Here is a 25,335-nt window from a genome sequence, read left to right on the forward strand (position 1 = left end):
GTAGGTGGAGGGTGCTAACACACAAACCTAAAATTCTCGACACAGCAGCTTTTGTCCAAATTTCAATCTTAACCGTTCTATTTCATCAGAAACGATCTTTCCCTTTCGTAGTCACTTCGAGTTACGTCAGAAGTGACGGAGATTGGGGGATTTCGCATAGAAAGCCAATCCTCTTCGAGTATTTAAACACGAGCCAATGGCATGCAATGCCTTGGGGCTGCGGAAATTTGCATAGCGTACTCCGCCCTACTCCGTGAGTATAAAAGGAGGAAGTGAACGCAACCGCAGTATGTTTTCGCTTCGGAGCCAAGAGAACCTCTTCACTCCTGAAAGCTATTACAAGACTCTTCGAGACGAGCGTCCTCTTCAGTGTTGGTGTGATGGCGGTACCCAGCGAGTTTCTGCATTGCCTGCGATCTGTGCAGTGGTCTGCCAGACTTTGCGCTTCTCCCTGGTCGCTTCAGCGCTGAAAGAGTGAATTTCCTCCTCTCTGTGAAAGAGCTACACGCGGCACGTCTTTTTAAAGACGGTTCGCCCGTGTTCTTCTGGGTGCGGTCGATTTCTGTCGTCATCTGATGGTCGCGATCGCTGCTCTGTATGCCTGGGCATTCAGCATACAGCAGCAGCGTTCGTGGATGGCTCATGTTCCTGCTATGGGGACATGACCATCTCCACACTGAGGTTAAAAAAAAAAAAAAATATATATATATAATATAAAAAAAAAAAAAAAAAAATCTCACTAGAGTGAGAGCCCCGGTCCCCCTTACTCGATCGGCTTCCTTCACGAAAGGGGGCCCGTCGTCTGGGGACCCGGCGAATTAACGGTGACGGTGTGGCATAAAGCCGACGATTTCTCGGGCCACACCTCCCGCCTCAGTGCGTGAGCCAGCGAGCGTTAGTTCGATTCAGTCGGCTGCCTCTTCAGTGGTACCGGCTGCTTCGAGCAGCGCTCCAGATGATGATGTGATGTCGATCGCAGCATCACTAGGCGGGCTACAGTCCTCGGGAGATGAGGATGCGGCTGCGCTGCCCCCTTCGGGAGAGCCAGCGCTGCCGTGTCGGATCCCGAGCTGACGGCATGCTGTCTCGAGCCGCTGGGAGTATTGGGTTAGAGTGGCATCCTCCATTCTCCCCCGATCTCTCACGGAGGGATAATTGGTTTTTGGACAAAGCTGCCGCCGCGAGGCCACGGCCAACTCCATTGCCTTTTTTCCCCGAGCTGCATGCGGAGTTATCGCGCTCTTGGGGGACTCCTCTGTCCACTCGAGAGCGCGATCTCTCCCCCGCCTTTCCCCCCTCGATGGGGGGGCCGCCCGTGGGTGCACTGGGATGCCCCCGCTGGAGCGCTCTGTGCGATACAGCTGTGTCCGCGGAGCGCCTCCTCCGTGGTCCTCCTAGGCACCCATCCAAAGCCTGTAGGTTCTCGTCTGCCATGGCGGCGCGTTCCTGTAGAGCGGCGGGACGGGCGGCCTCCGCTTTGCATGCGATGAGCACTGTGCAAGCGCAGATGCTCAGAGATATGCTCGAGGGCGGGACTGACCCAACGGCATTCGAAGATTTGCGGTCCGCCACTGACCTTGCTCTCCAAAAGGGCAACGAAAGTGGCCGCTCGCGCCGTTGGTCAGGTGATGGCCACTAGTGTGGTCCAGGAGCGTCAACCTGGCGGGACTCGGAGCGCTGAGCGGATTCGTCTGCTCGACGCCCCTCTCTCCCAGGTTGGCCTTTTTGGCGGTGCAGTCGAGAACTCTTGCCCAGCAGTCTCCACTGCCCAGGAGCAGACGGAGGCAATCAAACATATTCTGCCCCGACGACCAGCTGCTGCCTCCACCCAGTCGTCGGCACAGATGCCTCCCGCTGCTCGCCGCCGAGGACGCCCCCCCGCGGCTCCCCTCCCTCCCGCCCCGCCCCAGCAGCAGCCTTCATCCGGGCCACGGCGTGGAGGAGGCCGCCGGCAGGCGTCACAGCCCCCTCAGGCCGCACACCCCGCTAAACGCCAGGTAAGCGACGATCCTGATACGGGCTGCTCAGTGATGGAGTTGAGTTTTTCCCCAGGAGGCGGGAGCAGGCCCCTCCTGCCCCCGGTGGAGGGCCGGGGGGAAATCTTTCGTTTTCAGCTCCCGCTGCTCGCCCACGGGTGGGCAGCGCCCCGAGTTGGTTAAGGAAGACTTGACATCATCACTGAGCCCACAGACTGGAATGAGTGCGCTCGACGTTCCAGTGCGTCAGCCCACACATTCCTCTCTGTCTCTGAGGGCGCGGAAGGGTGCGAGTGTCGTCCCCGGGCTACGCCAATCCCTTCCCCCTCTATCGCCAGACCCCCGGCAGAACAGACCCCCGTGGAACGCTCCGCCTTCCCTGGTCTCTTCTGTCGGGGAGCGGGCTTCGACGCATCCGAGCGGGGTAACTCCTGCACGCGTGCCAGTCGACCCGCCCTGCTGCCCCTCCGGGGGGACGTCTGTGGTTCGAATGACCCCGTTGGTTCACTTCCTGGAAGCCTGGCTAGAGCCTCCCGGGGTATCCCGCTGGGTCATCAGAACGATCAGATTCGGCTATGCGATTCAGTTCGCACGATCTCCTCCCCGCTTCAGGGGAGTTCGCTCCACGATGTTCGGTGGCAATGCCCCAGTCTTGAGAGCGGAGGTTGCGACCCTGCTGGCGAAGGGTGCAATCGAGACGGTCCCTCCAGCCGAGGTGAGGTCCGGGTTTTACAGCCCCTACTTCATTGTCCCCAGGAAAACCGGTGGGTTACGACCGATCCTGGACCTGCGCATTTTGAACCGTTCTCTCCATCGACTACCGTTCAAAATGCTCTCAGCCAAACGCATTCTCGAATGTGTTCGGTTTCAGGATTGGTCTGCAGCGTTCGACCTGAAGGACGCGTACTTTCTTGCCTCCATTTTGCCTCAACGCAGACCGCTTCTTCGGTTTGCTTTCAAGGGCCAGGCATATCAGTACACGGTTTCTCCCATTCGGGTTAGCTCTGTCCCCTCGCGTCTTCACGAAGACCGTCGAGGCAGCCCTTGTTCCCCTTCGCGAGCACGGGGTTCGCATCCTGAATTTTTCTCGACGACTGGCTGATACTAGCTCACTCTCGAGCTCAGGTTTGCGAACACAGAGACCTGGTGCTACGGCACCTAGCCCGTCTGGGCCTTCGGGTCAACCGGGAAAAGAGCAAACTTTGCCCCGTGCAGAGGATCTCTTTGCTCGGTATGGAGATAGACTCGGTCGCCATGTCCGCGCAGCTCACGAACGAGCGCGCGCACTCACTGCTGACTTGTCTTCGACTGTTCGAGGGCTAGAGTGCGGTTCCACTGAAACTATTCAGAGGCTCCTGGGGCATATGGCATCCGTGGCCGCGGTAACGCCGCTCGGTTTGCTTCATATGAGACCGCTTCAGCTGTGGCTTCGCGATCGAGTCCCGAGGTGGACATGGCATCGCGGCTCGCTCCGAGTTCCAGTGACTCCAGCGTGCCGCCGAACCTTCTTCCCGTGGTCGAACCTCAGCTTCTTACGGACCGGTGTCCCTATTCAGCGAGTTTCCAGGCATCTCGTTGTCTCCACGGATGCGCCTACCACGGGTTGGGGTGCCATGTGCAATGGGCATGCAGCCGCCGGTTCCTGGACAGGAGCCCAGCGCCTCATGCACAGCAATTGCCTCGAGCTACTGGCAGTACGGCTCGCCCTGCACCGCTTCCGAGCGTTGCTCAAGGGCCGGCATGTGCTTGTCCGCTCAGACAACACTTCGGCAGTAGCGTACATCAACCACCAGGGGGGTCTACGCTCGCGCCGGTTGTCGCAGCTCGCCCGCCACCTCTTGATATGGAGTCAGAAGCACCTGAGGTCCCTTCGTGCAGTGTACATTCCTGGAGACCGGAACCTGGCAGCCGACGAGCTGTCACGGGTCCGTTTCATCTCCGGCGAGTGGCGACTCCATCCCCAGTCGGTCCAGCTGATCTGGGACCAGTTCGGGGAGGCACAGATAGACCTGTTCGCCTCTCAGGACTCGACCCACTGCGCCCAGTTTTAATTCTGACCCGCGGCTCTCTCGGCTCGGATGCGCTGGCGCACAGCTGACCACGGGGCCCACGCAAGTGTGCGTTCCCCCAGTGAGCCTCCTTGCACGGGTGTTGTGCAAGTTCAAGGAGGACGAGGAGCAGGTCTTGCTGGTAGCCCCCTTCGGGCCCACCAAGACGTGGTTCTACGAACTCATGCTCCTCGCGACAGCACCTCCTTGGCCTATTCCTCTGAGACTATTCTCTCGGAGACGGGGCACTCTGTGGCACCCTCGTCCCGATCTTGGAGGCTGCACGTGTGGCTCCAGGACGGGACGAGGCAGGTTTGAGTTCGCTGCCACCTGCGGTGGCGGCAACCATCACTTCCGCAAGAGCGTCGTCCACGAGACACCTTATGCGTTGAAGTGGAACCTCTTCGTCAATTGGTGTTCTTCTCGCTGAGAAGACCCCCGGAGATGTTCGATCGGAGTCGTGCTTCCTTCCTGCAAGAGGGGTTGGAGCGTAGGCTGTCGCCCTCCACCCTTTGGATTTATGTCGCGGCCATTGCCGCGTCTCATGATGCAGTGAAAGGTAAGTCTTTGGGAAGCATGACCTGGTCATCAGGTCCTGAGGGGAGTGAGGGGGCTAAATCCGCCTCCCTTCCCTCCTGCCCTCTGGGGACCTCTCAGTAGACCTGGGTGCTCTGCAGAGGCCTCCCCTGGAGCCTTTGCAGTCGGTAGAGTTTTTGCCCTGTCCTATGTGACAGCACTCCTGATTGCATTGGTCTCCATCAGGAGAGTAAGGGACCTGCACGCTCTCTCTGTTGACGAAGTGTGCCTGGAGTTCGGGCCGGCTTACTCTCACGTATTCCTGAGACCCCGGCCTGGATATATGCCCAAGGTTCCTACCACTCCCCTCCGGGACCTGGTGGTGAACCTGCAAGCGCTGCCCCTGGAGGAGGCAGACCCAGCCTTGGCACTGCTCTGTCCGGTACGTGCTCTCCGCACCTATGTCGACAGAACGCAGTGTTCAGGACCTCAGACCAGCTCTTTGTCTGTCATGGGGGGAGCCAGAAGGGAAGGGCTCTCTCAAAGCAACGGCTGTCCCACTGGATAGTGGATGCCATTGCTTTGTCTTACCAGCAGCAAGGCCTTCCGTGCCCCCTTGGTGTGACGGCCCATTCCACTCGGAGTGTAGCCTCCTCTTGGGCTTTAGCGCACGGCGCCTCGCTAACAGACATCTGCAGAGCTGCAGGCTGGGCGACACCCAACACCTTCGCCAGATTCTATAATCTGCGAATTGAGCCGGTATCCTTTCACGTACTCGTTTCGGCCAGTTCTGGATCCGCTTAGGTGTCTTCGCTTGCTCGCCACTCCACTCCCCGGACTGGATAAGTGCGATATTCCTCAGTTCTTCCATTGAAGTCTTGAGTCCTCCAGCACCGACGATGCGGGCACCACTGCTGTTGCTCTGGATGCTGGCTAGGTGCCTCCATGCGCACGGTTCCCCATGGTAACCGTCTCATGTGTATTATCCACTGTAAGCCTCTCCGAGCATGTGTCTTCCCTTGGCAAGCCATCTGCCACCCCTGGAGTTGAAATTGTAGCCACCTGCGGTTGGTACTCCAGTGTTCCATATGTGTTCCTATGTGGCCATATGTGTATTCGTAAGTCCTCCCTTCGGTAGGCAGCTGGTAGCATGTCCCTTCCGGGATATGTTTCCCAGTGTACCTTGGTAATCCTGTGTCAAAGTCGGATCCCCAAAAAAAAAAAAAAAAAAAAAAGAGGTAAGGCTCGGGGGTCCAGACTTTCGCAGGGCACTGGAAGACAGCTTGAAGATGGCGTGATGGCACAGACCCCCAATCTCCGTCACTTCTGACGTAACTCGAAGTGACTACGAAAGGGAACGTCTCGGTTACGTATGTAACCCTCGTTCCCTGAGTAGGGAACGGAGACGTTACGTCTCCCTGCCACTTCTGCTGTATCGCTGGGTAGATGCCGAGTTCAGTCTTGGCTCCTCAGCGAAGACATACTGCGGTTGCGTTCACTTCCTCCTTTTATACTCACGGAGTAGGGCGGAGTACGCTATGCAAATTTCCGCAGCCCCAAGGCATTGCATGCCATTGGCTCGTGTTTAAATACTCGAAGAGGATTGGCTTTCTATGCGAAATCCCCCAATCTCCGTCACTTCTGACGTAACGTCTCCGTTCCCTACTCAGGGAACGAGGGTTACATACGTAACCGAGACGTAAAATAGGGCTTTAAGTGTAAAATACCGAACTAACCCTTTAAGCTACAGAATTACTCATAGAAATAAGCATTTAAATATATAATTACTGGGAGAAACTGAGGGACAACTAGTATATGATGTGGTGAGATGTAGGTATTTTATTTTAGTAGCCTGTTTTATAAAAATCTCAATGTTTTATCTATAACCTTTCAAAATTTCATATTACGTTTTGGAAATATAAATAACATCTATTCTGTACCAAATTACATTATTTCCCCCCAGTTTGGGTATATGAATAAAATATGCCTTTTTTTTCTACCTCAAGTATGAGTATGTGATAATATAATATTCTGTATAACAAGTCATACAAGTCTGGTGTATCATATGATACAAAACAATCATGCAAACATTTTTACAAGATATTTAATATTTTGTCTTAAATTGTGATAAACTGTCTCCACACACACACACACACACACACGCATACACGTCTATATTACTAAAAGGGGACTATCACTCTACACTGGCCAAGAGGGGACTAGTGTTTCTGGTCATTTTGAAGAAACAAAAATGACGTACAAAATTCTCTTTTAAGGTCTTTTTTCATAATATAACTTTAAATATGCATTTTTTTATTTTTAAAAAAACATGCCAAGTGGGGACCTGAAACTCTGGCCGATGTCTACCTTACCAACAGGGGACTCATATAGCCTGCAATTGAACTGTGTGTCTGTGTGAACAGTGAAGTGAACTGGCAGTGAAATCTTGTCTTCATATTGTAACTTATACATACTTATACACATATATGTGTGTGTGTGTGGGTGTGTCATTATATAATGCTCAAACATATACATGTCTATATTGCTACACAGCAGTGTCGCTGTACACTGGCGAAGAGGGGACATTCTGAATGATATCTATCCAACCAAGTGGGGACTTTGTGTGTGTGTGTGAACTGGCAGTGAAATCTTTCTTCATTACGCTTACATTATATATCTATTATATACACTATATATATATATATATATATATATATATATATATAATATATTCACATAGAAAAACGCTGTTTTAAATTGTAATAATATTTCACAATATTACTGTTTTTTTTTTTAAATAATTGCAGCCTTGGTGAGCAGAAGAGACTTCTTTTAAAAACATAAACAATCTTACCGATCTAAAACTATATATTTCTATACTACTAACAGCAGTGTCGCTGTACACTGGCAAAGAGGGGACATTCTGAACGATATCTATCCAACCAAGTGGGGACTTTGTGTGTGTGTGTGAACTGGCAGTGAAATCTTTCTTAATTACGCTTACATTATATATCTATTATATACATTATATATATATATATATATATATATATATATATATATATAAAATATTCACATAGAAAAACGCTGTTTTAAATTGTAATAATATTTCACAATATTACTGTTTTTTTAATCAAATAATTGCAGCCTTCGTGAGCAGAAGAGACTTCTTTTAAAAACATAAACAATCTTACCGATCTAAAACTATATATTTCTATACTACTAACAGCAGTGTCGCTGTACACTGGCGAAGAGGGGACATTCTGAACGATATCTATCCAACCAAGTGGGGACTTTGTGTGTGTGTGTGAACTGGCAGTGAAATCTTTCTTAATTACGCTTACATTATATATCTATTATATACATTATATATATATATATATATATATATATATATATATATATATATATTCACATAGAAAAACACTGTTTTAAATTGTAATAATATTTCACAATATTTCTGTTTTTTTTTTATCAAATAATTGCAGCCTTGGTGAGCAGAAGAGACTTCTTTTAAAAACATAAACAATCTTAACGATCTAAAACTATATATTTCTATACTACTAACAGCAGTGTCGCTGTACACTGGCAAAGAGGGGACATTCTGAATGATATCTATCCAACCAAGTGGGGACTTTGTGTGTGTGTGTGAACTGGCAGTGAAATCTTTCTTAATTACGCTTACATTATATATCTATTATATATATATATATATATATATATATATATATATATATATTTATATATTTATATATATATTTATATATATACTGTATATAATATATTCACATAGAAAAACGCTGTTTTAAATTGTAATAATATTTCACAATATTACTGTGTTTTTAAAAAAAAAAAATTGCAGCCTTGGTGAGCAGAAGAGACTTCTTAAAAAACATAAACAATCTTACCGATCTAAAACTATATATTTCTATACTACTAACAGCAGTGTCGCTGTACACTGGCAAAGAGGGGACATTCTGAATGATATCTATCCAACCAAGTGGGGACTTTGTGTGTGTGTGAACTGGCAGTGAAATCTTTCTTAATTACGCTTACATTATATATCTATTATATACATTATATATATATATATATATATATATATATATATATATATATATGAAGAGTTCAGATGCAAAAGCCTCTAAGTGCCGTTGGAAATATTCTTCAAAAATGATCATTTTTTATCAAGCTTATATATTCAAGTTCAGTAATTTCACTTAAATTACAATTAATAGGTAATCCTCATTGTTATTTAAGTGAAAGTACTGAATTTAAATATACAAGCTTGAAAAAAATTATCATTCTAGAAGAAAATTTCAAATGGCACTTAGAGGCTTTTGCATCTGAACTCTTCATATATATATATATATATATATATATATTCACATAGAAAAACGCTGTTTTAAATTGTAATAATATTTCACAATATTACTGGTTTTTTTATCAAATAATTGCAGCCTTGGTGAGCAGAAGAGACTTCTTAAAAAACATAAACAATCTTACCGATCTAAAACTATATATTTCTATACTACTAACAGCAGTGTCGCTGTACACTGGCGAAGAGGGGACATTCTGAACGATATCTATCCAACCAAGTGGGGACTTTGTGTGTGTGTGTGAACTGGCAGTGAAATCTTTCTTAATTACGCTTACATTATATATCTATTATATACATTATATATCTATTATATACATTATATATATATATATATATATATATATATATATATATATTCACATAGAAAAACACTGTTTTAAATTGTAATAATATTTCACAATATTTCTGTTTTTTTTTTTATCAAATAATTGCAGCCTTGGTGAGCAGAAGAGACTTCTTTTAAAAACATAAACAATCTTAACGATCTAAAACTATATATTTCTATACTACTAACAGCAGTGTCGCTGTACACTGGCAAAGAGGGGACATTCTGAATGATATCTATCCAACCAAGTGGGGACTTTGTGTGTGTGTGTGAACTGGCAGTGAAATCTTTCTTAATTACGCTTACATTATATATCTATTATATACATTATATATATATATATATATATATATATATATGAAGAGTTCAGATGCAAAAGCCTCTAAGTGCCGTTGGAAATATTCTTCAAAAATGATCATTTTTTATCAAGCTTATATATTCAAGTTCAGTAATTTCACTTAAATTACAATTAATAGGTAATCCTCATTGTTATTTAAGTGAAAGTACTGAATTTAAATATACAAGCTTGAAAAAAATGATCATTCTAGAAGAAAATTTCAAATGGCACTTAGAGGCTTTTGCATCTGAACTCTTCATATATATATATATATATATATATATATATTCACATAGAAAAACGCTGTTTTAAATTGTAATAATATTTCACAATATTACTGGTTTTTTTATCAAATAATTGCAGCCTTGGTGAGCAGAAGAGACTTCTTAAAAAACATAAACAATCTTACCGATCTAAAACTATATATTTCTATACTACTAACAGCAGTGTCGCTGTACACTGGCGAAGAGGGGACATTCTGAATGATATCTATCCAACCAAGTGGGGACTTTGTGTGTGTGTGTGTGTGAACTGGCAGTGAAATCTTTCTTAATTACGCTTACATTATATATCTATTATATACATTATATATATATATATATATATATATATATATATATATATTCACATAGAAAAACACTGTTTTAAATTGTAATAATATTTCACAATATTTCTGTTTTTTTTATCAAATAATTGCAGCCTTGGTGAGCAGAAGAGACTTCTTTTAAAAACATAAACAATCTTACCGATCTAAAACTATATATTTATATATTACTAACACAGCAGTGTCGCTGTACACTGGCGAAGAGGGGACATTCTGAACGATATCTATCCAACCAAGTGGGGACTTTGTCTGTGTGAACTGGCAGTGAAATATGTCTTCATTACAGTTAAATTATATATCTATTATATACATTATGTATATATATATACTATTTTTCTTATTTAACGCTCTCTCTTCATATACTTTCTATGCTTTGTTATGCAGTCCCTAACAATTTACTTGCCATAGTTATGTGCCATTGCACACACACGTCTATATTACTAACATATACATGTATTAACACAGAAGTGTCGCTGCACACTAGCCAAGAGGGAACTTTCTGAATGATATCTATCCAACCAAGTGGGGACTTTGTGTGTGTGTGTGAACAGTGAATTGAAGTGGCAGTGAAATACACATCCGTAAAGGGGGTCGCACACCGAATGAGAAGCGCAGCGCTGCGCCACGTCTAGGACAACTCCAAGTATCGCACACCGGACTCACACTTTCTCATCAGTGTATGGGCAGCAATATTGTTATGTTTAATGACATGAAATGAAGATGTTTGTTCTATGTTATAATTGTACTGTACAATTAAATACAATCGTTGCTGAGTCTGCAGTCTGAAAACTACCTCAGAGCATCAGTTAACTGAATGAATTGAGAATCTCACATGAAAACCCAATTACATCAGCAATTGTCATTCAAGCAGCTGATTTATGTAAATGAATGCAAAACTAAATTTATTGCAGCATAGGGCAAAGTCAGAATACATTATCAACGATTTGAGACAATAAAATAATTTAAACTTTATATAAAACTAAATGGCACTCTGTGTCGGCAGCAGGATTACGTTCAAAAGGTCACGGGCGACGTAGCCGTAAGTACAGAGTCAGTGTTTACAAGTTGAACGCATAGGTTGAACGTGCAAACTAACTCAAACGCTGTTTACAAAAAAGTAATTAAAAGGTAAAACAACGATGTCGGACGATTTTGATTCTGTACTTCCGGCTACGTCGCCCGTGACCTTTTGAACGTAATTACGTAATACGTGACGTTACAAACGCGCCTGACAGAATAGAGCAAGGCTAGCATTTGTCCTTAGAAAAGTTACATTTTTGGAATAAGTTTTGAAATAACCGATCGTTTTGCATGATAAGACCCTTATTCATCGTCTGGTGTCGTTTAAAGACATTTGAAGCTGCATCTGAAACTGTTATTAACCGTCTTTTGGACCTTGAACCGTCTGGTTCCCATGTAAGTCCATTATATGGAGAAAAATCCTGGAATGTTTTCATCAAAAACCTTAATTTCTTTTCGACTGAGGAAAGAAAAACATGAACATCTTGGATGACATGGGGGTGAGTAAATTACCAGCAAAAGTTTTTTAAGAGCCACAAACCTGTATATAAAACTCTTTTTATTCTAGATACACTAAATGCACTAGATTACAGGATATTTTAACTTGCGAATTAATATGCGGCGGTAAAACTAGTCGATCACGAGTGGCTCAACAGGTAGATCTATAGACGAACTCATCTTTCAGGCATTTGACCGAAGGGATATACACGCAGCGTGAAAAATCGAATTGCGCGAGTCTCACGCTGAATGCGTGAGAGTTGGCAGCCCTGCCAGGTATACTTTGCAGACACATTGCATCTTGTTCTCTCCCTTTATAAACATATAATGATCCCAAACTTTAGACTTTCTCTGCAATTTTTGAAGTCATATGTATCATGCGCCTTGGTGTGCTTCCTGAATAACGGTCCGTGTGAAACAATCAGATCCCTGCGTGCGCCATAGGAACTGCGTCATTTAACGAGGCTTCGAGGCAGATTTTTTGCCTCAAGGAATTTTTGTAATCGAGTAACTCGAGTAACTCGAGGAATCGTTTCAGCCCTAGCTTAGTGCTTGCCTAGTGCAGTGAGACGAGAAGACGCCGCACCGCGTCCGCGAGCCCTTTATATGGAAAAAATCGATTTTCGAAAAATCATTTTTTTTTGCCCAGCCCTAACACACACACACATATATATATATATATATATATATATATAAAAATCACATAAAACATAAAAGCCTGCCGGAAAAGATGGGTCTTAAGGCAAGATTTAAAAACATGAATACTTTCACTGTTTCGCACATCCTGTGGCAGCAGGTTCCATAAATAAGGAGCAGCAAAACTAAAAGCCCGGGACCCCATAGAAGTAGTGCGGGTTCTAGGGAGAACAAGAGTGAGCGAGGAAGACGATCTTAAAGTCCGAGATCGAATATAGATATTAAGAAGGTCCAATAAATATGAAGGGGCAAGGTTATTGAGTGCTTTAAATGTCCGCTTTGGACAGTATTCATGTAAATTATGTCGGTTATGTCTTAAACAGTTGTGAGTGTATCGGATGTGCATCAGTGCAATTGGATCCGCATGTCATTGGAAATAATCCGACGTCTTAAAGTGAAAGTGGCAACAAACATAATGTGGTCTGTGTCCTTAATATTGATCAAGCAACCAAAGAAAAAGAGAAAAGCAATCACAGTTTGTTAATAGCTTTAGTATAATAAGGATTAATTATATTTAATTTACACAAAGAATATTTCTGCTTGAAAGAATAAAGAAGGATGTATGCATGGTTATAAAGAATGCATACTGTATATCATCCATTGAAAAGGCTGTGTTGTACTTTAGGAAAAGTGGTTTTTATTTAATTTTAAGATATTTTTTAAATCACAGTAGTTAAATCCGTATCTGTATTGCATGTTCAGACTTTTAAATCATTTATATTAATAGGTTAATAGATGTTTTCTTCGGGAGTGTATGGGTTTGTACATTTTATTCTATTCTAAATTCTAAATTAACGCATTACAATTTAACTAAACCCATTATATTTTAGTCGACTAAAATCCAATGTGATCTCATGAGAATACGTATGCATTTGTACGTAAAGTGTAGTTCTATCATACGTACATATAATTACGTTTTATATGCGCAAAAACGTATAATACTGACGTATTTACAGAACTAAAATGTAAAATATTTACGTTATTGACAGCACAAAAACGTAATTTATTTACATTTGAACAAATCCACCGATGTACACATTTGTACATATCACAATTTATGCATATTAAAATCGTAGCATTATGTTTTGACTCTATTGCATTCAACTGTCTTATTCATTACGTTTTCAGTCTCATTTATTGATATAATACTCATAAATATTAACATTTTGCTCGTTTCGCCTGCATGGTGTTAAACAATACACTATAAAACCTTAAAAATACATTCTTTAACTTTACTCGTTTAACCATTTTGTAATATAGTTTATTTGCCGTGAGGCACAGAAAGTGTTTTCTCCTATAAAACAAAACATAAATTCACAAAAGACATCAATTTTATTAGTTTGATGTAATCCAAATCTTTAGAATCCATAGCCTACGTTGTTTACAAGAAAAAAAATCCTAATTCAACCTTTTATCCAGTCGTGATCTTCGCCTCCATTCTCAGCAGCAACCGTACACGTCAAATCCCGCGCTGGTGATGAATTCAAATTCAAAAATCGCGCCCTTGAGAAGCGATACGTCGTGTTTTACGGCAGAGATATCAAATGGTCATTGGCTCTTCCCTGCCTCATCACAGATTGAGACATGAAGGACTGTGACGGTTGGTTTAGTTCTTTTGAAATAGTGCGAAGCTGCGAACTGAAGCCGGATGAACATTTTCATTGATTATTAATTTAAATTCTGCTCTGTACTTCATACAAAACTATTACAATGTTGCCAGAGAGGACTGCGACTGCAAAGCATCTTCATGTGAACGGCTTTTGGTAGCGGTTTTGACATTTTCGCAATAAATATATTATTGTGATTATACTTTTCTGTTAGTCACGTTTTTCTTCATAATTGTAACGTTAGTTTACGTAGTTTTAACGAATTGTTAGGGGTAGGTTTAGGGGTAGGAGTAGGATTGGTGGCTCAAAATATATTTTAATGCCATATTGTTAATACAACTGCCATTTCCCAACACATCTGTCCATTATGTTTTATCCTTTTTTTATATTCTGTATAAAATACACTGTAAAAAAATGTCTTGTCAAATTAACAGTAACTTACTGGCAACAATTATCCAGTACTTGCTGTATTTCATTCAACAATAAAATTACTTTAACACTAACTACAGTACTGTTAAGCATACTGTAAAATCAAATAACATTATTTTACTGTAATTTCTTACCATATTAAAGTACAGTATTACACTGTTAATTTTTAATAATACTGTATAGTATTATACAGTTATGAAATGTTATTGTATTTATTTGGTGCTACTGTGTAACCTGTAGAATATGTAGAAAATCCGTAGAAATAGAGTATTATTTAACAGTTAAAATAATATTTCTATGGATTTTCTACATATTCTACAGGTTGCACAGTAGCACTATAGGAAATAGAAAAAAGAACAATTGAAGCTTTAACTGCTCAAGGTTTATTGTGTATTTTCAAACACATTACATTTACATATATACATTTAAATACATGAATAAAATTAAATACATGAATAATAATAATGTAATATAATACAATTTAAATCATGCATGAAAATCATGAACAATCATGCGTTTCAATTCATGCAAAAATGATTATGAACAGGTAAAATAGAAAAGATTAAAGGGGCGCTATCTGATCAATCTATTAGAAAGGGGGGGGGGGCTTAAACTAGATAGTCTATTGGTTTGAGATAGACTGTCTAACTGGTCAGACTGGTCTGTTGCTGATTTTAAAGGGTTTTGGGCTCCTTTATAACTAGAGGACCAGATTTGCGGGGCTGGGAGAAATGTATAACTACACTTTAACAACTACAGACCAGTGTCATTGCTCTCTCGGTTTTCTAAAATCCTTGAAAAGTTGTTTGCTCAAAAAATAATTTTTTTTTTTAGAAAAACACAAATTATTTAATGAAAAACAATATGGCTTTAGAGATAAAAAAGATTAACTGCTTTGGCATTAATTGAACTCATAGGAAAAATTACATCTGCAACTGAGGATAAAGCAATACACAGTGGAGGTCTTCATCAACTTAAGCAAAGCATTTAAAGGGTTAGTTCACCCAAAAATGAAAATTCTGTTAGTATTTACTCACCCTCATGTTGTTCAACCCCGTAAGACATTAATTCATCTTCCGAACACAAATTAAGATATTTTTTATGAAATCTGAGAGCTGGATCACTCCTGCATACTAGTCCATAGGCTTTGGTATGATTTTTTCTTTGGTATGATTGGCTTGATTTTTGTTAACGCAAATACACACAAATGTGGCATTTTCTTTTCATCCATTATCTGTTGGTCACAAAAGTACACAAACACACATTTGAAAACAAAAACAACAACATTTGAAAGACCCACAACTGTCTAGTTTGTAATGTCAAATAATGCTACAATCAAGATGAGGCTCTATAAAAGGAGTAATTAAAACAAAGAATAAGACAAACAATACGAAAACATTAAATACAGACTTACTATTTTAATTTTGCTGTTTGGCTTGATGTGGTCATCATTTATGTATCGTCCGAGATTTTCTGTAGCTTTACTGCCATCAACACTGTATGGTGAAATATTTTAAAAACACTGTATATAAACATACCATAATATGATGTAATTATACTTCATTAGAACATTCATTAATTTAATCTTACCAGTAAGATTGTCCCTGAAAGGAGTAGAAATATAAAAAAAACTGCATCTTCAGCTGAGTAGTCTTTGAGCAGGGTCTCTCCTTCAGATCCAGCCATGTGTCTTCCAACATACTCCAGTAGGAATTCTCCTGGCTCAATATGTTTTGTGGCGATTACTCCAAAACCTAATAAATTGGGTATAAATAAGTGTAAATTAAGTATGAGAAAAGATTCATAAAGTTGTTAAGGTTGTCTAAACTGTTTTAAATGGTAGCCCTGCTTGGAAAACAAATACGATATCTACATCTAAAAGTGCAAAACTACAAAACTCATATGTATCATGACACTGAATATTGATAATTTCCATTGTTAAACAGGCCCCCGGAGTCTAACTGGCAGTTACATACAAATAATATCAAGATCACTCACACATCTACACAATGGAGTTTAATTTGGACATCAGCAGCTAGCATAAATACAGGCAGGAAAACAGATATAAATCCACCTTTAACTGATTCAATCATGTTTTTTTGTTTCTCTTGTGTGTTTTTTTAACAGCCTGTTGTTTTTAGCTACACATTTTAAACCCAACCATTCGACATTATTTAGAGACCAAACTTAGCTTTTAATTAAGTTTTGCAAAGTCATACTGATGGCAGAATTGAATGCCGTAACTTACCTTTCTCTTCACACATTATTTTTTTCTCGAATGTGTCTTTATCTTTCCCCGAAGCAATGAAGTACAAGGCTTCCTTTTCAGGAGAAACTCTTTTGGGTCTCATTTTCCTGTGAAATATAAGAACATTTTATGCAGGATATAGTGCATATGCTAAGTAAAAAAAAAAAAAAAATAGAAAATACTCTAAAAAAAACTCCTTAGAATTGTGTAGACAATAACTTATTGAAAAGATGACAATGTGGCTGATAATTTACTACATTTTTACTATACTTTTTATATCAAGTATTTTTATAAAATCATTTTAAAAAGAAACTGAATATCAATAATACCAATCTGCATGCACATTTACATTGTAAGAGGATGCAAAAACATTGTATAATGTTAGCATTTACAAATCATCATAAAATGAAGTTAGAATGTACAACTTACCTTTTACTTCGGAAAGAAAAAAAGTGAGATGAGAAATGGCTCAGTGCGCTTAGGATCTTGGGATCTTGTAGGTAGATAAATCTTTAAACTATAATAGAAAGATAACTCTCCAATGTAGGAAACAATCTCGTTGAAGTCTTCTAAAGTTGTGCTCTTCCAAATGCCAAACATGAAGTGTGAATTAGGAACCTGGAATAGAGAGATATACGTTCTGCTATCGGAGCAGTGATTGGGCCATCGGATAAACCACAGTTAGCCAACATTACTATTGGTTCTGTTATGCAAATGTTTTGTGATTGAAATCAAATAGCTAGATTAACATAAGGGTAGAATCTGTTGGTAAATTAGTTTTAAATCCAGTTGTAAACATCAACTGGATCAGGAAAAAGTACTTTTCATAATTAGTATTATTTTGCATGCATTTTAAATAGAGCACAGAACACAAACCTATATCAATGGCAGATAAAACATGATAAAGTTAATAAAGGAAAAGTTCAAAAATAATATCAAACTATGGGATGGTGCAGCATTTAAAGAAAGTAGGCGATATACAATTAATTTACTATTTAAAATATTTTAAAAGACAGAAAAAAGTAATTTACCACAATGTAAAAAAATAAATAAATAAAAAATCTGCTCATTTATAAATCAAATGATGTTATAGGGATGTAGCAGATTACCATGGGCATTCATATTTTTGTTGGTTTAACTAAACCTTTATACCACATCTGAAACGAAAGCTCATATTAATAGTTCCTCTTGTTGAATCTCTCAAAAAATACATGCAGAGTCCTCAGAGTGTTTTAAGTATAGGATGACTTGTTTAAGCATATGTATTTTTAGGTCTAAGGTAAACTTTCACAGCCTGGCCTTTGAAGCCGTTCTCCATAGAGATGCTAATGTCCTGCAGGTAGTGGGGGTTGCAGCTCAGTCCACTCAGGGACTGAAAACACAGTGAGAAAGCGTCCGATCACAGCCATTGGGATATGTTTCAATCAGCTCTGTAATTTAGCAGAGCTGTTTACAATACAGTCAAATCACACCACATGTATTTTTACACGTTTATATATCAATGTTTATACTTAAACACATTAACATTTTCTAAGACAGCCCTTGTTTTAGCAGGTGGGGAATAAATGAAATATGATGAGTATGTCATAAATCTTGCTTTAGTAAGCAGACACTTGAGAGCTTAATGTTACTTACTCAGACTGTTAGTATTAAACAGATATGTTAGCTCAAATACAAAAACTTATACAATTGATAATACTTGATAATACATATTTGGAATGTCTAAAACATGGATGTGGTAAATGGATCTAGGAACACAACAAAGCTAAAACCATTACTGAAACCATTTTGATTCTGTCAAAAATAATTTCTAACAATTGCACCCCTTACATGTCCAGTCAGTCCCTAATTCAATTTTTTAAGATGTTTTCAAAATATCCACAGTGTATTTTTTAATGTATGTTTGTTTTTATTTGGTGTGGCTCAGATGATGAATGGAAGTGCATGTTTATGTTATTTTTGTGTTGTTGTTTTTTTGTCCCAAAATAAGAAACCGTAAGTGAGTGCTTGTAATAACTTCCAGTTAAAAAATATTCATAATTACCGGTTGCTTACATGCGCTCCTCACAAAGATTAATACATTTTTTAGGTTAAAGAGCTAAGGATGTTAAATCCACAAATATCTTAACTGTTATCCATAAGCCAACTGCAATTAAGACATTTGATCAAGAAGTTTATGACAAAGAGAACGATATATCTAGCACAGAGAAACAACCTGTAGGAGCGGGATTTGATCAGATGTGAGTGTGAGCGGCACACAAGTGGAACGTTTGCTTGGATTGGGTCGAGCGCAATGCAATCTTTGCTCAAATGCTCTGATTGGGATTAAAGATTTTTAAATAAAATGCCATAGAGAAACAGATACCATATTATTAAGATATCCACAGAACTAACCATTTAAAAAGTAAAATTCCTGTTTTTTACATAATGAACCTAAACAAAAGTATTTTACTTTTAAAAATCCTATTTACTTTAACTTTTTTAACGTTTTACATCAACCACCAGTATGTAAACGTTGAATTAACTATAAAGTAAGGTGAAGTAAATGAGTGACAGCCCTTTTCACGTCCCTAAGTTGTGGCCAAAATGTTTTTCCAGCTTTTGCGAAGAGTAGAGCAGACAATATAATAAGTGCCGAAGCAAAAACAGTCGATACACTTGTTACAACTGAACAGGTTATTTACAAATAGTTGATGAATGAATCCGCTTAGATGAATAGCTTATTTACAACAACAATATGATTTTCTGTCTTAATTCTGCCTCTGATTGTTTCACTGCTAGTATATCTGCTAGTGAATTGAAGCATTTAATGTAGTCTATTAACACCTGGTCTAGCGAGATAAAAACATGCAGGAAGTTACTAAACTGCAATCACCTGTGATTATCATATGTAAAGGCAAATTTACCTAGCTTGAATGTAAATCGTTAACCACACATTCCAAAAGAATAGTTTTAAGCACTATGTCAATGAAAGGATATTGCTGTTTTTTGTAACTAAAACAACTCAATTCACACTAGTGAATAGCTGCTACTATATGGCTACTTCACATCTCGGTCATTCACCCTTCTCAGTGTTTATTTTGCGATAATAGACGGCTGGATGTAGCCTACATCCCTTACTCACTTTACTAACTAACCAACAAATTATTTAAACAACAAAAAAAAAGTTAGTAAAACTTAATGTTAGTAAAAAAATAAGTGGTTGGTTCATTTTCATTAATTTGGTTAAAAAACAATATTAATAAATGGAAACTTATAAAGAGCTACCCATTTTCAATGAGGTTGTGTTTTTTAAGAGTTACTATAAACTTATAAACGGTTGTGTTTTTATGAGCTCATATGAATAAGATAAATACACTTAATTAATGTATTATAATAGCATTGGTTACTTCAGATTACTGAATGCATTAAATTACCGACATTAAAGGAATAGTTCACTTTGAAATTAATTTTTGATATGTTTTATCTTACCTCAAGGGCATCCGAGATGTAGGTGTCTTTGTTTCCACAGTATTTTCAATTTTGACATTTTTTGGTCAAACCGTTCTTGTCTATCAGTCCAACACTATCTCACGACCAATTCGTACGAATTTGACGCATGATTAAAAAGTGTCTAATTCGTACTAATTCGTACGACCTCACTCGTACTAATTCCTACGATTTGTCTAAACCCACGTGATGGTTAGGTTTAGGGGCGGGGTCAGGGGTGGGTCATTCGTACGAATTCATACGAATTGGCCAATTCGTAAAATATGTACGATTTAGCAAAATCTTATTAATTCGTACGTGTGAGGTCGTATGAATTGTTACGAATTAGCCACTTTTTAATCATTCGTCGAATTCGTACGACTTGGTCGTGAGATCGGGTTGATCAGTCATACACTGGAGGTGAAGGGGGTCCACCAAAGAGCAGCACAGAGAAGTCCAAACCGCAATGGAAGACGATTTCGGGATATCTAAATATGTTTAGTAAAAGGTAAAACTTCCGAAATCTCTGTGTAAATATTGAGTGACGTCACACGCAAGCGATCACTTCCGGCGTAACATTGAACTGATTCAGTTCGGTTCAGTTGGACATTGAACAACAGATTCAGATCACTGTGATTACAAGAGGTAAAACGATATAAATACTGTTGGTTTTCTCACACAAACCGCTCATTTCGTGTCTTAGGCCATCAATGTGTACTTACATTTACGAGTCATTAAATCATGTTTAATTTGGACTTCTCTGTGCATGCTTTTTGGTGGACCCCCTTAGCCTCCAGTGTATGACTGATAGACAACAACGGTTTGACTGAAAAATTTCAAAATTGAAAATACTGTGGAAACAAAGACACCTACATCTTGAATGCCCTTGAGGTAAGATAAAACACATCAAAAATTAATTTCAAAGTGAACTATCCCTTTAAGAAAGTACTGGACCATGTGTTGTTTATTTGGAGTTCCATGCATATTTAATCTAGTTCACTGTTTACTCACCAATACATTGGTATAACCCCAATTAATTTACTATTTAAAAGATTTTAAAGACAGAAAAAAGTAATTTACCACAATGTAAAAAAATAAATAAATAAAAAATCTGCTCATTTATAAATCAAATGATGTTATAGGGATGTAGCAGATTACCATGGGCATTCATATTTTTGTTGGTTTAACTAAACCTTTATACCACATCTGAAACGAAAGCTCATATTAATAGTTCCTCTTGTTGAATCTCTCAAAAAATACATGCAGAGTCCTCAGAGTGTTTTAAGTATAGGATGACTTGTTTAAGCATGTGTATTTTTAGGTCTAAGGTAAACTTTCACAGCCTGGCCTTTGAAGCCGTTCTCCATAGAGATGCTAATGTCCTGCAGGTAGTGGGGGTTGCAGCTCAGTCCACTCAGGGACTGAAAACACAGTGAGAAAGCGTCCGATCACAGCCATTGGGATATGTTTCAATCAGAGGGCTGTTTCACAAAAGCAGAATTTAGAAATCCAGGATAAGAGATAAAGCTGGGCTTGACCTAGTGTGATCAGTGCATCCTGGCTTTATCAGTTTCACAAAGGCCAAACCAGGCTCAGGAGGAGCGGCTATGTCAAGCCAGGTGTAAGTAATTCAGATAAGTGGGAGTCAACAGCTTTCTTCAACAGACCACACAGTCCATCACAGATTCATTGATGCTACAATGGATAAGTTGCGTGCGCCATACTTCAAGTGTTGGGTGTAACTAATTACTAAGTAATTAGTTACTGTAATTTCATTACTTTTCCTTGAAAATGTAAAGTAAGGGATTACTCTTAATTTATCTGTAATTTATTTACAGTTACTTCTGATGTAATTGAGGTAAAAACTCAGCGATTCGTATGCATTTTATGAGGAATCTAAATATTACGACCGCACTCGTATGAATTATTGTAAAATATGTATGAAAAAAGTGTGAAATGTCATGAGATCAGACATAAAACAGTAGTGGGTTTAACATCAAAATGTAGCCCAGATAGCAAACTGACATTGAATCAACGTGGAAATATGACATCAAAACAACGTTGATCTGACTTCGTTTTGCTCATCGAATTAACGTTGAACTAACGTCAGACGCGTCATTCTTTCAAAACTAACGGAAAATCAACTTGAAATCAACGCGTTGTTTCAACGTTATGAAAGCGAACCAATTTTCGATTTTCATTTAGCTTTGAAGAATGCCGCGTCTGACGTTGGTTCAACGTTAATTCGATGAGCAAAATCAACGTTGTTTCAATGTCATGAGAGACGTCGTTTCATTACGTCTTACAGGTTGCATTACTTGTCTTTTACTTTTAGAGATTAAAAACTATGTTCATTTTGCTGTTGATCTATGAAGGAAACTGGTTGGTAAGAAAGGGGGCATTTTACCCCACCTTGGGGGGTGTTTTACCCCACCGCTGGGGCAAAACACCCTCTTTGTACAAAAATATTTTCAGTCAAAAAACAAATTAATTATGAAGGTTGAGCAATTTTAATATTTGGTAAATAACTCCTGCCAAAGACACTCAAAACTGGGATGGCAATTCTAGTCACATTTATGTTTTGCTTTACAGTAATGTCACATTTTCCTTAAGGGGGGCATTTTCCTCCACTTCTACCCTATTGCTCTTGCAGGTAATTGTCGGGAAAAGCCAATGGGTCGGACCTGTCCCGAAACACTCTTTCACGTCTGAAAGGCCTTCTCAATATAAGTGCTTCATCAGATGTCATCCAAAAATGGGCATGCCAAAACTTCATTGACAAAACTTTTGCTTCTTTATCAGCCATTTCTCTAATTCCCTCATCATCACATACAATAGACTATTAAAGACCTATCTGTCTTCAAAAACACAATTGAATAGTAACAATGCCCATATGGATAATTATTATTATAGTTAATAATGGTAGGCTACCATCATAATGTTACAATAATAGGCTATGCTTGACTGAATGCCAATATGTATCTGAGGTATTTTAATGCAGACTGATAAAATTGCGCTGAACTTATAGATGACAAAACGGAATAACTGACAAAACACATTGGATTCTGATCGGCGTGACCGCTGACTGAACAGATAAGGCACGAGGATTGACTGAGCCTGGCTGTTAGCCTGGTCTGGAGCAGGCTAGCTGCACAGAATAAAACGCCATGGTAACTTATGTGCTACTGCTTTCGTGAAACCGAGTCCCGGCTTAATTCAGCCAGGATATCTGGAAAATCCCGGCTTAATCCACTATCTTGGTTTTGTGAAATAGCCCTCAGCTCTGTAATTTAGCAGAGCTGTTTACAATACAGTCAAATCACACCACATGTATTTTTACACGTTTATATATCAATGTTTATACTTAAACACATTAACATTTTCTAAGACAGCCCTTGTTTTAGCAGGTGGGGAATAAATGAAATATGATGAGTATGTCATAAATCTTGCTTTAGTAAGCAGACACTTGAGAGCTTAATGTTACTTACTCAGACTGTTAGTATTAAACAGATATGTTAGCTCAAATACAAAAACTTATACAATTGATAATACTTGATAATACATATTTGGAATGTCTAAAACATGGATGTGGTAAATGGATCTAGGAACACAACAAAGCTAAAACCATGATATGATTTTCTATCTTTTAACTTATTTATATTTTTAAACATAAACGAGGATATTGTAGAGATTACCATATTGTTGTTTTACTGTCTACCTCTCAGCAACAAAAACTAGTGATTGAATGTGTATGTATGTAAATATTCACTGATTCAAAAAAATAAACAAGGTCCTATACACTTGGCATTAACTTATATATATTTTTTAGATACAATCATATTGGGACAATGATATACAGATGTAATCAGGATCTGAATGAGTTTGATCTTGTCTACTTTCGGCCATGATGATTGAAAACGAGGATGAAATAAAAGCTGTATTTAAATGGAGCAGTCCAGTTTATTTAAAGTACATTGGTAAAACCACAATGAGCTGAAAAACCATACACTGATAAGAACCGACAAAAAAGGAACAAAACACAGACAGAAACCTAACACTTTCAAGTAGGTTGAAATCCAATCACACATGGTGACATACACGTTTAAAGTGACTATGTGTAAACAGCCATTTGTCTTTTTAATTTCTTGTGATCAGATTGGTGAAAATTCATGTTAATAACAGGTGTAAATGTGGCTCGATGTACATAATTTTCTTAGATTTTTAATTAAATTCATTTTTGCTGTTGTTTTGTTTTGGTGTAAGACTACCCCAGGTGAAATACACCAATATGAAATTAACAGGAGTAAAAATGTATTGTTAATTTAATGACTTACATAAAATGTTGCAGACAAAATAATCTGAAAGTTATATGGTGTTTATTTCTTTGGGACATTTAAAATAAATATATTTTATTAAAACTAATCTGAAGTAAATAATAAGATCTATCACAAAATCTATGTTATAACTAAGTCTTAAATTTACTTTTATATTTGTTTTTTTTTTGTTTCTTTTGTTTTTTGCAGTGTATAAGGTCAAAATTAAGTGTTATTATAACAGCAGTATTTACCAATGTAAGTAACAGCCACCCCATTTAACATATTTGGAGGCGTCTGTTTGTTTCCAAAGAGAAATTAGCATTTCTGTAGCAACAGTAATCTGGAGACCCAATCACTGTCCAGATAGCTGGTTGGGGTTGTGGGATATAATCACAGCACATTCATTCATGTCTTTTAGAAGTGTTTGTCTCTGTTAGAACCTTGCTGTATTGAAGGAGGAGAAGATAAGATATTAAAAACTTTATTTCAACTATTCGTTTATTTCTCTCTCTGCGCGAGTCAGGTTACTAGTTTAATAGCGTAAGCTTCTGTTATTATACGTCACACGCATCACACACATGACCAGCGTCGGCCAATAGTGAGCCTTCGTGTGATGTAGCTCTACGCAATCACACTACGTTAACTGACTACAGGCCCATGGAGAAGGAAGTGAATAGTTGAAATAAAGTCGTTATTTTTGTTTGTTTTTGTGCACAAAAATATTCTCGTCGTTTGATAAAGTTAAGATTGAGCCCCTGAAGTCACTTGGACTATTTTAACGATGTCTTTAATGTATTTTCGGGGACAGCAAGTGTCATTCCCTCAAGAAGCCTACGGACTGTATGCAGGAGCGATCTTAATATCTT

General features: G+C 39.2%; 1 protein-coding gene and 1 long non-coding RNA gene across 2 annotated transcripts in view; both read right to left on the reverse strand.

Moving 5' to 3' along the window:
- Positions 1-25,335, reverse strand: part of LOC148997427 (NACHT, LRR and PYD domains-containing protein 3-like) — a 280,163-nt gene that overhangs the window by 82,338 nt on the left and 172,490 nt on the right. The gene's annotated exons all lie outside the window — the stretch shown is intronic.
- LOC120485588 (uncharacterized) lies at positions 13,343-20,141 on the reverse strand. Its single transcript, XR_016147299.1, has 5 exons — positions 17,115-20,141; positions 16,686-16,792; positions 16,028-16,191; positions 15,852-15,933; positions 13,343-15,671 (listed from the first exon to the last, which is right to left on the reverse strand). It is a non-coding gene; the product is annotated as an uncharacterized LOC120485588 (long non-coding RNA).

Source organism: Pimephales promelas, chromosome 2 (genome assembly GCF_988280905.1).
Source record: "Pimephales promelas chromosome 2, fPimPro1.hap1.1, whole genome shotgun sequence".
Classification (NCBI taxonomy): Eukaryota; Metazoa; Chordata; class Actinopteri; order Cypriniformes; family Leuciscidae; genus Pimephales; species Pimephales promelas.